Here is a 12940-nt window from a genome sequence, read left to right as displayed (position 1 = left end):
GTGAACCGATTGTCCCAATCAAGGTAATCACTAGAGCCCAGGCAAAGAAAAAGAAACACAACTCCTTTGATGATTCGGAAAAAATACGAAAGTTTCTTCTCAAAGAATCAAAAGGAGCAGAAGAAAAAGATATGAGATGAGAAAACAAAAACAACGGGTTGAAATAGAGGAAAGCAAGGAAGCTATCCTAGGACAAGTTGAAAGAAACTGGAAGTGAATTCAAGGAAACAACCGTGCAATCTGGAGGATCTATTCTAGTTGATAAAAATTTTGAGCCTATTAAGGCCACCTTGGAAGCCTACCAAGTAGGACTTAAAGCAGGCCAAAACATGGAAAACAAATGGAAAAATTATCCATCTCCAGACATGGAAGCAACAAAGCTAGAGGCTTATCAAAATTTGGTAAGAATCACTCAATAAATGTTGGAAAAACAAAAGCCCAAGCTTGAAATTATTGCAAAACCTCAATAGCTTGTGGTAAAAGAAATGAAAGAAAAATCTAATGTGGTGGCAGAACCCCACCTTGAAACAAATGAACCAGAGCTCATAGTGTTTGACATCAAAGATATCTTACACAGAATACCATTCGTAGAGGAAGACTGGCCAGGACACTTATGGGAAAAAGTAAGAGAGATCAATGATGGGAGCCTAACTCTAAAGTCAGCTCCTATAGAAGAAGTCTGGTTGGATAACCTACCTTCTGATATAAACATGGATTTACAATCCTTGTATGGGGATTGTGGATCGGAAGCTTCAGGAATGTCAAAACCATTGACATTAAAAACATTACCTTCTTACTTGGCAGATAACGAAGATGAATCCATCGTGTGCAAGACCACTCAAGTAAAAAGAGCTGAACAGACCCTAGAAGTAGACAACATTCGTTCAATCATGTCTACACCCATCCAATGCACTCTTACCTTGGGAGAACTGTTAAAAGTCAGACCATACTTGTGGAATGATTTATAGAAAACCCTAGAGAAGGTGGGAATAATGGGATTAATCTCGAAGAATTTTAGAAATTTGAAAAAATAAATGGAAAAAAAAGAGATTCAATCAGTTCCTATGAACAAGGTCGGTGAATATTCTGAAGGGAAAGAAGGAAACACCACCCTCCCAATGAAATATAATGACATTGAAACCATGGAGATAGTGGATAGTGGAGCTGGCATAGCCATAGCCACTAAAGCAGTATGGGAATCCTGGGGACAACCAGCCATTAGACAAACTTGAATGAAATTGCAACTGGCTGACGGACACATTGATAGACCATTAGTGCTACTTGAAAAAGTGATAGTCAATTCCTGTGGAATTGAATATCAACACACTTTTGCCATAGTAGACTTTCGGAAAAAACTCAACTATGAAATCATGTTAGGAAGACCTTTCATGCGACCGGTACAGCTTATCCAAGATTGGGGAAACAATTATCTGTACTTGAAGCAAGTGGGATCTATAACAAGAGTAAATCTAAGAGATCACACTTATAGAGATGTCTCAAAAACACCAATCCAAGACTTTGATTTAGCCTCTTTGGTTGAAACCAAACTCCCATCCTGGTTAAACAAAGACACTCCTATTTGGATGTGTGGAGCTTCAGAAAACAAAGACGAGAAGAATGTATCTTAGAAAGGGACTGCACAGACGAAGCCTACGTACCTAAACCCTTTCCAGAGCATTTGTTTGAGCCATTCGAGTGGACTCAAATTTTAGCGACAATGGATGTATGTGTGAATACGTCTATGCCTACTCAATTTTGCAATGAGGATGGCTACGACTTAATTCCCATTCAAATGATTTCAATCCTCAACATTGAAGACAAAGATGAGGAACCCAAGGACTTAATGAAAGTTCAACAAGTCTTTTCATACCTCTATTACAATGCAACTGATGAGTTAGATGAACACTCAACTACCTCAGAAGGTTCGGGGTCGGAAAAAGAGCACACGAGAGCTAAGCTACTCTTAAAAGGAGGGGAGGAAAAGTTTTTTGACTTTCCAAACCAAAAATCAAGAAGACAAAAATGGTATAGACGAAAGAGAGACACCAAAATTGTGAAAACATGACCTATGCCATTAGTCTCCAATAAAACAAAAATCCTTATGCAGAGAGATGCTAATGATTGTGTCAAGGACAAAATAACTGGTAGATATCCTTCAAACAAAAGCTCAGAAATGTCTCAAACATCGAGAAGGACAAGGAAGGGTACTCAAGAAAAATCATAGGATAAGAAACCACTCATGACCAGAGTCGAGCAGAAAAAGAAATATCAAGAGTTGAAAAAAGCTCTAAAGGAGATATACACAACCGAAATGGAAACCATGGAAGAGGATGGTAAGGATGTAATGCATGTTCCATCCCATTACAAAAATTATACTCTCCAAGATCGGAAAATCATAGTTGAACAACCTGTTAGGGAACTACGGAAACAGGGCAAGTCTTACGAAGGACCTAAAAACACTAAAAGGATAGACTTGGCTGAACCAGGAGAAGAACCTAGACCTACTTACATTGCGGATTACCTAACAGAAGAAGAAGAAAAGCTTTTGCTAAGCTTGTTAAAGGAATATCGGGATATCTTCGCTTGGTCTTACAAGGATCTCAAAGGTGTTGATCCAAAAATCTCTCAACATATCATACCCATAAGAGATGACGTGAAACCAAGTAGACATAGACCATACACGTATAATTAAACATTTGCTAGGAAAATAAAAGAAGAGATTGAAAAACTCAAGGAAGCCGAATTCATTTACAAAATTGAAAACACCGATTGGGTGTCTCCAATTGTGGTAGTACCCAAAAAGAATGGAAAATTACGAGTGTGTGTTAATCTCAAAAAGGTGAATGCAGCTACCATCATAGACAACTTTCCTCTTTCGATAACTGAGCATGTTTTTAGAACGAGTTGCAGGAAAAGAAGCTTACAGCTTCTTAGAAGGCTTTTTGGGATACAATCAACTTTTGGTCGACCCAAAAGATCAGCATAAAACTGCTTTTGCAACAGAATGGGGTATATTTGCCTATCGGGTTATGCCGTTTGGATCAACTAATGCTCCAACCACGTTTCAAAGGTTATTGAGCCATGCTTTTAAGGAATACCTTAGGAAATTCTTAGAAGTGTATATGGATGATCTATGCGTACATTCATCAATCCGGACTGATCATTTTGAACACCTCAAAAAGATATTCGAAAAATGTAGACTTTATAGGATTTGCTTAAATCCTGAAAAGTGCACATTCATGTAAAGACAAGGATAAAATTCTTGGACATATAGTGTCTAAAAATGGCATAGCTACTGATATTGAGAAGATTCATGTCATTGCAGATTTTCCTAGACTAACAACAGTCAAGGGGGTACAAGCCTTCATGGGACATTGCGGATATTACCGACGGTTCATCTACATGTACGCTATAATTGCAAAACCCATGTAGAGCTTGATTACGCACTTTGAATGGACCGAGGCCTGTGAAGAATCCTTCATGAAGCTTAAGCAAGCTCTCACCTTAGCTCCAATATTGAAAGCACCAGATTGGGATAAGGTATTCCACGTACATTTAGATGCTTCTAGTTTTGCTATCGGTTGTATACTAGCCCAACCAAGAGACAAAAAATTTGACTTTCCTATTTCTTATGCTAGCCGACAATTGAACATGGCAAAAAAGAATTACACCACCATCGAAAGAGAAGGACCAGGAATGATCTTTGTCGTTAAAAAGTATAGACATTACCTATTAGCCAACAAGTTTGTGTTCTTTGTGGACCACCAAGCTTTGTTGTATTTGGTCAACAAGCCATGCAGCACACAGAGAATAGTGAGATGGTTCATCATTCTTATCAAATTTGATTTCACTTTGGTTGTCAAAAAAGGCACTACACATCAACGAGCAGACATTTGTCAAGGATTGTTTCAGGAGAATCACCTAAAGGGGTAGACAATGATCTATCAAATGCCTATTTGTTCTCCGTGGAAATGATACCTAGATGGTCGGAAAACATTGTGTCATTAATGACAATAGCTCAAGTGGATTCATAAATACCAATTCCTATCACAATCGGATTAATCGAGCAATCATCTATGTATCAATTACTAGCTGGAAGGCTATACAAAAGAAATCAGGACAGAGTATTGCTTTTATGCATTAATCCTGAAGAAAAAGAACAGTGCCTAAGTCAAGCACATGTTACCATAGTAGTACTTCACTTTGCGGAAGACCAAACTATGCAACGAATCTTAAGACTTGGAGTATTTTGGCCGAGTATGAGGAGAGATGTTAGATCTTTTGTAAAGGATTGCCCTCAATGTCAAAAACAAACACCCATTCCTCATGTAACATTGTTTCAAATGTCGCATGTTCCTAAGTGGAGTAATTATCTGGTTACTTACTTATCGAGCCGAACATTTCCTGAGGATATGAGTAAACGCCGTCAAAAAGCAATTGAAACTGAAGCAAGAGACTATGCTCTTATTGGGAACCAATTGTATCGGAGAGTTAAAGATCAACATTTGCGTCTTTGTGAAAATGAAATGAGTATATTCCAATTATAGAACAAGCACATGCTGGATTAGCTAGAGGTCACTTTTCTAGTAAGACCACCGCAAGAGCAATCTTGATGGTAGGCATATGGTGGCTAACACGTTTTGCAGATGCTAAAGAATATGTTCGAAGATGTGATGCTTGTCAAGAAAAAATGCCAAAACGAGTAGATAGCATGCCCTTAAGACTAATAATGCGGGCTAGAACTTTCGCAAAATGGGGTATAGATATTGTTGGACCGATACAGCCACCTGCTTATAGAACCCAAGCTCAATATATCATTGTAGCTACGGACTATTTGACCAAGTGGGCCGAGGCTAAAGCAACTCAAAATAATGATGCCAGAACCACTGTTGCATTCTTATATGAGTATGCATATTCAGGAGATATGGACTGCCAATAGAGATTGTCAGTGATCGGGGAACTCATCCTCAATGAGGTAATAGAGTATTTGCTTAATGAGTTTATGGTCATCCATAACAAATTAGCTCCCTATCACCCACAAGCAAACGGACAAGCTGAGCATACGATTAAAATTCTTACCTTGGTTCTAATTAAAGTAGTTAGTTCAGGAAGGACAGACTGGGAAATGAATCTCCATGCTGCTCTATAGGCTTATCGAGTTTCATTCAAAACAGCTTCAAATGCTACACCCTTTAACCTTGTTTATGGTCTTGATGCCATACTTACAATATAATTTCTATTGCTGACATTAAGGGTTGCACAGAATCTTGAGTAGACTGGACATGAATTGTCAGAAAGACTCGAAGATTTGGAAAAGCTAGACGAGCAAAGGTTAACTGCTGTAGCTCATATCTATGCACAAAAGCGGAAACAAAAATAGTTTTTTGATTCCCACTTAATCACAAAAATATTCAAGAAAGGGGACTTAGTTTTAATCTATTCCCTTAAGTAACACATTCCCAAGTTTAAGAAAAAGGGAAACGGACCATTTATCATTGAAGATGTATCTCCAAGTGGAGCAGCAAAATTGTCCACCCTAGATGGTGAACCAATGGCTGATTGGATTAGTGGATATCGTTTAAAGAAATACAATTTGCCACTAACCAATGATTTCCTAGAAAGAATGCATGCAGCCAAACAAAGGAAGATCAAACAACAGCAGGTTATTGATGAAGCCCAAGAGGAAGCTAGGCTTTGGGTACTCAAGTTGAAAGCTGCTCTCAAGAATCAACAGATATCGATTCCCATCAACACTTAGGAAATAGAGGATTGACAATGGGAATTACCTAAAGATTCAGTTTCAACAGATGATGATTGGTTAGATGAAATGGACCTGCGTATCAAAGTACAGCTCAACAATCTTAGCACCAATGCTTTGATCGACATAGGAGCTAGAGTAAATGCAGTCAGTTATTCCACATAGAAGAAGGCAACGAGTCAAGCATTGACGATAGAAATAGTGACAATCAAAGGATGCAAAAAGAACCCAACTCCAACATTGGGAATAGTCAACTTGAACGTGATAGTACATGGATGTTCATGTCCTCATCAGTTTTTATGCTTACCAAATGAACACATGAATGAAACGATGATTCTTGGAATTCCTTGGATGCGTACATACAAAGCAGTATCAGATTGGGATACGAATCAGCTAAAGCTATTACCTAAAGGAGGGAAACTCATTGTTCCGATTGCACCAAGCAAGGAGGAATGGAAAAGAAGCAACCAGCAGACCAAACCACGAAGTAGTCAATCTTCTCCATCCCCTTGACAATCAAATCCTACAAGTAGCATGCAAGGAGTCAGGAAAATTTGGGTACCAAAAGCACAGCTTAAGGATGAGCCGATTCAGTTCTGGGTGCCTAAAACTTCACCGACAAAACAAAAGAAGGTTCCAAGGTTAAAACACAGAGACGGGCATCTCCGAGCAAGAAACCTAACATGGAAATGGTTTGAAAGAAAAAGGAGCACTTATCTTCTCCACAAACCGTGAAACCAATCAAGCAATGGCGAGTTAAGTCTCAAAAGACTCCAACACTCCATGAAGCACCAAACCAACCAAGCTACCAATGGCGAGAAAAAGCTCGACAACAGTCAAAAGTGCTATCAATAGCTATTAGCAGGTACGCCGCACCGGACGATGGAGCACAGCGAGAACACGGACCAACAAACTGTCAATCCGAAGACGTAGCTGACCCGACTAGGGTATGGAGGCAATCTCTGGGTTGTCAACCCTGTGCTAGACACTAACAACACTCTACAGTCACTAATCCTACCACAACACTACCATAAAGCAAAGAAACAGACAACGCATCCTACGAAACACTACAAGCTCGAAACAGTCTCAAATCATATCGGAATGACTCGAAATCGGAGGGCAAGACTCACAAGGACATATCCTATATGGCCAAACACCTAAACCTGAAAAACATAACTGTAAGACCTCTAATCGTTGTCACGATAGGCTCAAAACAGTAATTTCCAAAGTGTCCGGAACTGATCTACAAAGACATCAACACGAAGAGCTTCTTCCCCTGATTCTAACGACTACTTGATCATTCAGAACGGATATTGTTTAAGGTACTTACGACCAAATATAGCTCGTAGCAGGCGGACTCGCGATGTGGTCCTCGGCTTGCATCAACGCGGAGAGCTCCTCGATGCTAACACGCTCCTACTCTCAAATCTGCAATGTGATTAGTGTGTGCGATGGTGTGTGTGCGTGAATCTCACCAGCCTGTGCTGCAGAACCCACGACTGTATATTAATTGAGATAATGTAATGTGTCTGTTACAAAGCCTTAGGTTTTAGCTTATATACAAAGCCTTCAAACCTAATGTCCAACCAAATGACCTAAATTGTGCCTAGGCTTCTATAGAGCTTAATTACAAGAAATTGAGCTGGCTTTACTCATTATACAAGCATCTACGGCCAAAATACAAGTGCCGACTTAAAATATGAGGTTCCCGTAAACATTACAAAAGTGGCCGTAATGGCTCAAAATAATAATAACGGGATATTCGATGACGTCCATGAACTCGTACCTTCATGTTGCAGCATCCATCTTCATCTTCATTACTTCATCACCATCTTCATGTGGAATCTTTACAAAATCTTTGAGGAATCTTAATGGAATCTTTATGGAAACGTTGTTTAAAGGGCGTCCTTTCAACACTCTCCCCCTCTAAATTCTTGTCGTCCCCAACAAGACCCTATGACATTGTCTTTGTGGTCTGGTAGAATTCTGATTTCATTACCCAGACTTGTCGTATGGTTTGTCCAGTGGAAGACCTTCTCTTTTGCTTTTTGTACCTGTCCTTTCTCTTGGTTGAGTTATGTGATTGACGTTGACGGCTTTGCTGATTCCTGACTGAGTGGTTGTCATGGGATGGATATCGCCATGCTGTTATCTTGGGCTTGTTGACCCAAACATCTGAATTTCCTTTCTTGTAGCCTTGTGTAATAATTGACTCGCTTGATGTGATCCATCCTGTTACCTTTGCTTATTGAGGTTGTTCCTGTGATTGTATCCAAATTGGATCATTAACTTTAATCTGTGCCTTGGATACTAGCACTTGGTTGACCTGTTTTGACTTCCTTTGGAGACTTTCGGGCGATGGAAACTTCGGTTGATAGACTTTTTTCTTGGTTTTCCATTGTTTTGTTGATGGTTTGGCTTTTGATGTAGAGGCTTTGTCTTGCACTTGCATTGGCTGGGCTAGAGACTATGGGCTTACTTTAGCTTTGCCTTTTTCAATAGCCAAGAATCTTTGAACTGTTGTAGGGTTGACCTCTGTTGCCACTTGATAGCTTGTCGTGATGACCATTGTTGAAGATTCAGGCTCGTCTTCAAAGACTTGTGCCCATGGCTTGGACAAAATCAAGTGTGTTCCCATTTGTCGAGAATCTACCACCAAGAATTTTTCTTTGACATTCTGTGAGTGTAGTTGGAGAGTAGCTTCTGCAATCCCCATACTTATAACATCTACTTCAGGTGAGAGATTTACCTTTATCTGAATATCATAAAGCTTTGGCTTACCTAGAAGTAACCACATGCCATATGACATGACATTAGTCGTGGAATTTGTATCAATTTCTGCCATAAAATTCATCTTGACTCCGTCTTGTGCACTTAGCAAAAAGTTGATCTTCTTTGGTACTAGATTGCCTGTGTTCTCTTGAGTGACTTGAGCAATCTTTGGCCTGGACTCCTTGTCGTCTTCTTCTTCATTGTTCACACTTCTGAGTTCATCTATGTGTTCTACCTCCTGCTTGACCACCATTTCCTTTGATATGTCTTTTAGAGAGACAAAATCAGTATTTGGTTCCTGTAGAGTCATAGGCTCTTCTTCCTCAACTTCAGCTGTTGAAATGTCACCAATAGTGTCTGAACTTCCTGTCACTTGTTACACCTCTTCTTTGATTGATTCCAAGTCTTCATATTGCTCGTTTGTAGGCGTTGGACCTGAAGCATCTTCTTTGGATCTTAGCCCTTCTTCCTGCAACTTTGCTTCATTGACTTGCGGCTCCTCCTTTGTACTATGCATTCGAGTTGGACAGTTTGTAATCAAGTGTGTTATCGCACACTGATCGCAAAGAGCACCTATTTCTATATGACCAGTATTTGGGCTAGGTATCTGGTTTTGTGCTATCCCCATAGCTGATAACCCTGTTTTGAACTTTTCTTGTGCAGTGTTTAGTACTGGTTCACTTTGTGTCGTGTCATCCTGCGGTGGGGATGTGTGCTCATGCACATGCTTTGACTGATCATGCGTGAGTGATGTCTTTATTTCCATATTGGGTTGTACTCCAATCTCTTGAGAGTGATCATTGATATGTGAAGTAGGGTTAGACACACTTACTTCTTGACTCGTAGCTATTCCACTTGTTTGGTTCATCTCCTCTGCATTTAGTTCTAGCGGTAGTATGTAAGATACTTCATTGGCTAAGAATTCTTGAGAGATAAAATCTGGGTAATAGAATTTATCCCTTGTCATGCAACAATTCATTCGACGCTCGACCCATAGGCTCTTTGGTGCATGGTTTCCATCGTATTGTGTGATCCATCTTTGCAAAAAGTAATCTGAGTAAATTGGTCCTTTCATCTGGTTTCACTATCCCAAAATAAAAGTAATTTCCCTTCGTCCCTAAGTTGGGCCTCCTCTTCTTCATCAGTAAGAATCTCATCACTCAATGGTATTTCCAGGTCACGAAGTGAGAAAATGATTTGGCAAAAATCTTCTCTACGTACAAGAGCTAAACTCGTGACTAGGCAATAAACATTACCAACTAGAGACTTGTAGTTTATGCCTAATGTTGATCCATCTTCAATGGCATCAAAGTATGTATCAATTTCTTCAAGGTTGTCATGATTTGTTATCGCTCTGTACCAACGATCAGCTCTATCTCTATATAAACCATTAATTTCTCGCTTTCCTTGGACCAATTTAACTTCCCTTGGATAATAGGAAACTTCTGAGAGGTCCTCTCGGGACAACCACTCTATTTTTGTTTCAATATTTTTCTTTAGTTGCATGTAGTCTGATCCCCAACAGTCTTGAACCAAACTAGAATGTGGATGTGGTCTGCTTGTGCATGTCTCTATTTGCACTACCTGAATTGTCGGGGTTTCATTTGTGTCTTTCTTCGTCTTGTGATAGACATTCTCTTCAGCGTCCACATAGCATGGTAGTTCCTTGTGGAAACCCACTAACGTCAGTTGTATCCCTTCTACTTTGACTTTCATGAATGAGATAGATGCAACTCTTTGACTTTGTTGCATCTTATCTAATCCATCTTTGTCTTCTCCTAGATGATTATCTTCCTTGTTTGGGCTCCTTGCATCTGAGGTTCCAGTGGTGAGAGATGCATCATGTGGTGGTGATTTTCATCTAGCACTTTGAATCGCTCTCATACCTCCCTCCGTTGTAGCAAGTGTAGCAATACCACCCAATGATATTGTAGACATCATTGAGGTATTCACTTCTTGCCTGTCTGACCCTTCATTATATGAATCACAAGCAGGATCACCCATAGAGTCATTTGTCTTGACTTTGAGTTCATCATACTCAGATTCTTCATCTGTCTCACACATAACCCTTAGCATGTAGTAGGGGACTATTTCATACCCATTCTCATCGCAAAATTTTGTTGGTGTGGTCTCATTAACACATACATCCAAAGTAGCCAATATCTGAGTCCACTCTAGCGGTTCTAACGCCTCTTCTGGAAAAGGTTATCTTATGTAAGCATCATCTTCTCAGTCCCTCTCTAAGGCATTCTCATTTCTCCCAAAGTCACTACACTCCGATGCTCCGCACATCCAGATTTCTTTCTTTTTGCCCATCCACGGATGGTCTGTTGATCCACTTTGTGTTGCAGAATCAAAATCTTCCACGGGCGTTCTAGTTACATCTCGGTAACTATGATTTCTCATATTTACACGTGTTGTGGTTTCAGCATGTCTCAAGTATAAATAATCATAACCTCAATCTTGTACCATCTTGAGTTACCTCATGAATGGTCTTCCAAGGATGATTTCATAGTTATTTTGCTTGCCAAAGTCAACTATGGCAAAAGTATGTGCATACTCTATACCACAAGAAGACACCACTATCGCTTCTAGCAATCCCATGGGTCTTTCCACATGCCCATCAGCTAACTGTAATTTTATTCTGGTTGTTCTAAAGGCAGGCCTACCCCATTTCTCCCATATTCATTTTGTTGCTATGGCAATTCCTGCTCCGCTGTCAAGTATAGCTTTCGTTTCAATCCCATTGTACTCGACAAGCAAAGTGGCATTACCATCTTCTCCTTCACAGTACTCTCCTACTTTGTTCAGAGGTACCGGTCTTACATTTGATCTAGGCTTCTTGATCTCATCTAGCTCTTTTTCCAGGAACCTTAACGGGCTTTTGATCCCAATTTTTTCCAAGCATTTTCCTATATTCGTCCAGATACTTGGCCTGATTTTCAAAAGTTTTGCCAACGTAATTGTGCACTTCACTGGCGTGGATAGCAAGTCAGTCAAAATTTTTGTGTCCAATTCTTTTGTCCCCCCTAGCCTTCGTTATGGAACTCTCACAATCTCAGACTTTGCCTCAAAATCTCCCATGTACTGTGGCAAAGTTCTTAACGATGCAGGTCTACTGTCTTCAGAGGCTATCGATCCTACGTCACCATGATATTACCTCGCATCAACACTCATTTGTGGTCTATCTAATGTGATTTCAGGAAATGGTGCTGGTCCAGCATCCTCTTCTCTTTTTTGGGCATCTCGAACAGCCTTCCATAACTCCTCTGGCCATTGCTCCTCAACTATAGGAACATAGGGTGGGAAATCCCTCATTGACTCATCTATTGTATTTTTGGACTACCCTCGAGTCTTGCGACCTTGGTAGTGGTTCTTCCCTATGATCCACTTCTTCTCTAGCAATTTGTCTACTTTAATGCTCTCGTCTTTGTGCACTGGGGTGACTATCCTATCCTTCAATTCTGGTGGAGGTGGTTCTAGCAATGCTTGAGCAGTTTCAATAAGCTGCTTACACATTTCTAGCCTCTGCTTCTCTAGTTCAGGATAAGGATGGGTCATCCATCTTTGTTCTAAGGTCTGTCTATTTTTCAATCTAGCCTCATAAGCCTGTAAAATCGCGTCTAAAGGCTCATTCTCTTTGTCCACTAGGACAGATCCTCCTGAACGAGCACTCTTGGGTGCTTCAGTTGGTTTAAGGGTTTCAGCTTCCTTTTGCTGTGTCTGTTGCTCTTGAGTTGTTTCCAACTCAGCTGTAACAGCCTTTTCTTCTCCTTTCTCCCTTTTTAGTCTCGCTTTCATTCTAGTCCTTCTTGCTCGTCTAGAGTTTCTACAGCTTTTGGAATTCTTACTAGTCTCTCCATCTGTAGGCTTCTGCTCTTGCACTTTTTCTTGTGATCTTGTGACAACGTTTACTGGGGCAACTTGCTTACTTTCATCTTCTTGTTGTTTAAGCACCTGTTCTTTTGCAATTGTTTCTTGCTCTGTTGTTGTTGTCGTCTCTCCTTTTGTTGCGGCTTGTTTTTTCTCTGATTTGCTGGTAGAAGGAAAGGTAACATGTGGTTGAATTTTACCTTTCTTTCTTGGATTCTTAGGACAATCCAAAATCATATGTGTGACTGCACACTCATTACAATATACATTTATCATGATATCATGGTGTGGACAATCCTTAATCAAGTGATCACTACTACCAAATCTGTCACATGGATGTCTTGGTTTTTGTGGCAATACTTGATATTGACCTTGAAGTGGCCTCTGATCTACCACATATCTTTCTATTTGAAGCTCATGACTCACATATGCATTTCTAGCAGCTATGGGTCTTTCACTTAAGAACACTTGTTCCGCCACAGGATGATATCTAGGCGGTTGAGACATAACATTCTCAAACCCTGGTGGAGTCTTAGG

The sequence above is a fragment of the Adiantum capillus-veneris genome, chromosome 30 (genome assembly GCF_014529385.1).
Source record: "Adiantum capillus-veneris isolate H3 chromosome 30, ASM1452938v2, whole genome shotgun sequence".
Taxonomy (NCBI): domain Eukaryota; kingdom Viridiplantae; phylum Streptophyta; class Polypodiopsida; order Polypodiales; family Pteridaceae; genus Adiantum; species Adiantum capillus-veneris.
The sequence above is the reverse complement of the archived record's forward strand: the minus strand, read 5'-3'. Positions refer to the sequence as shown.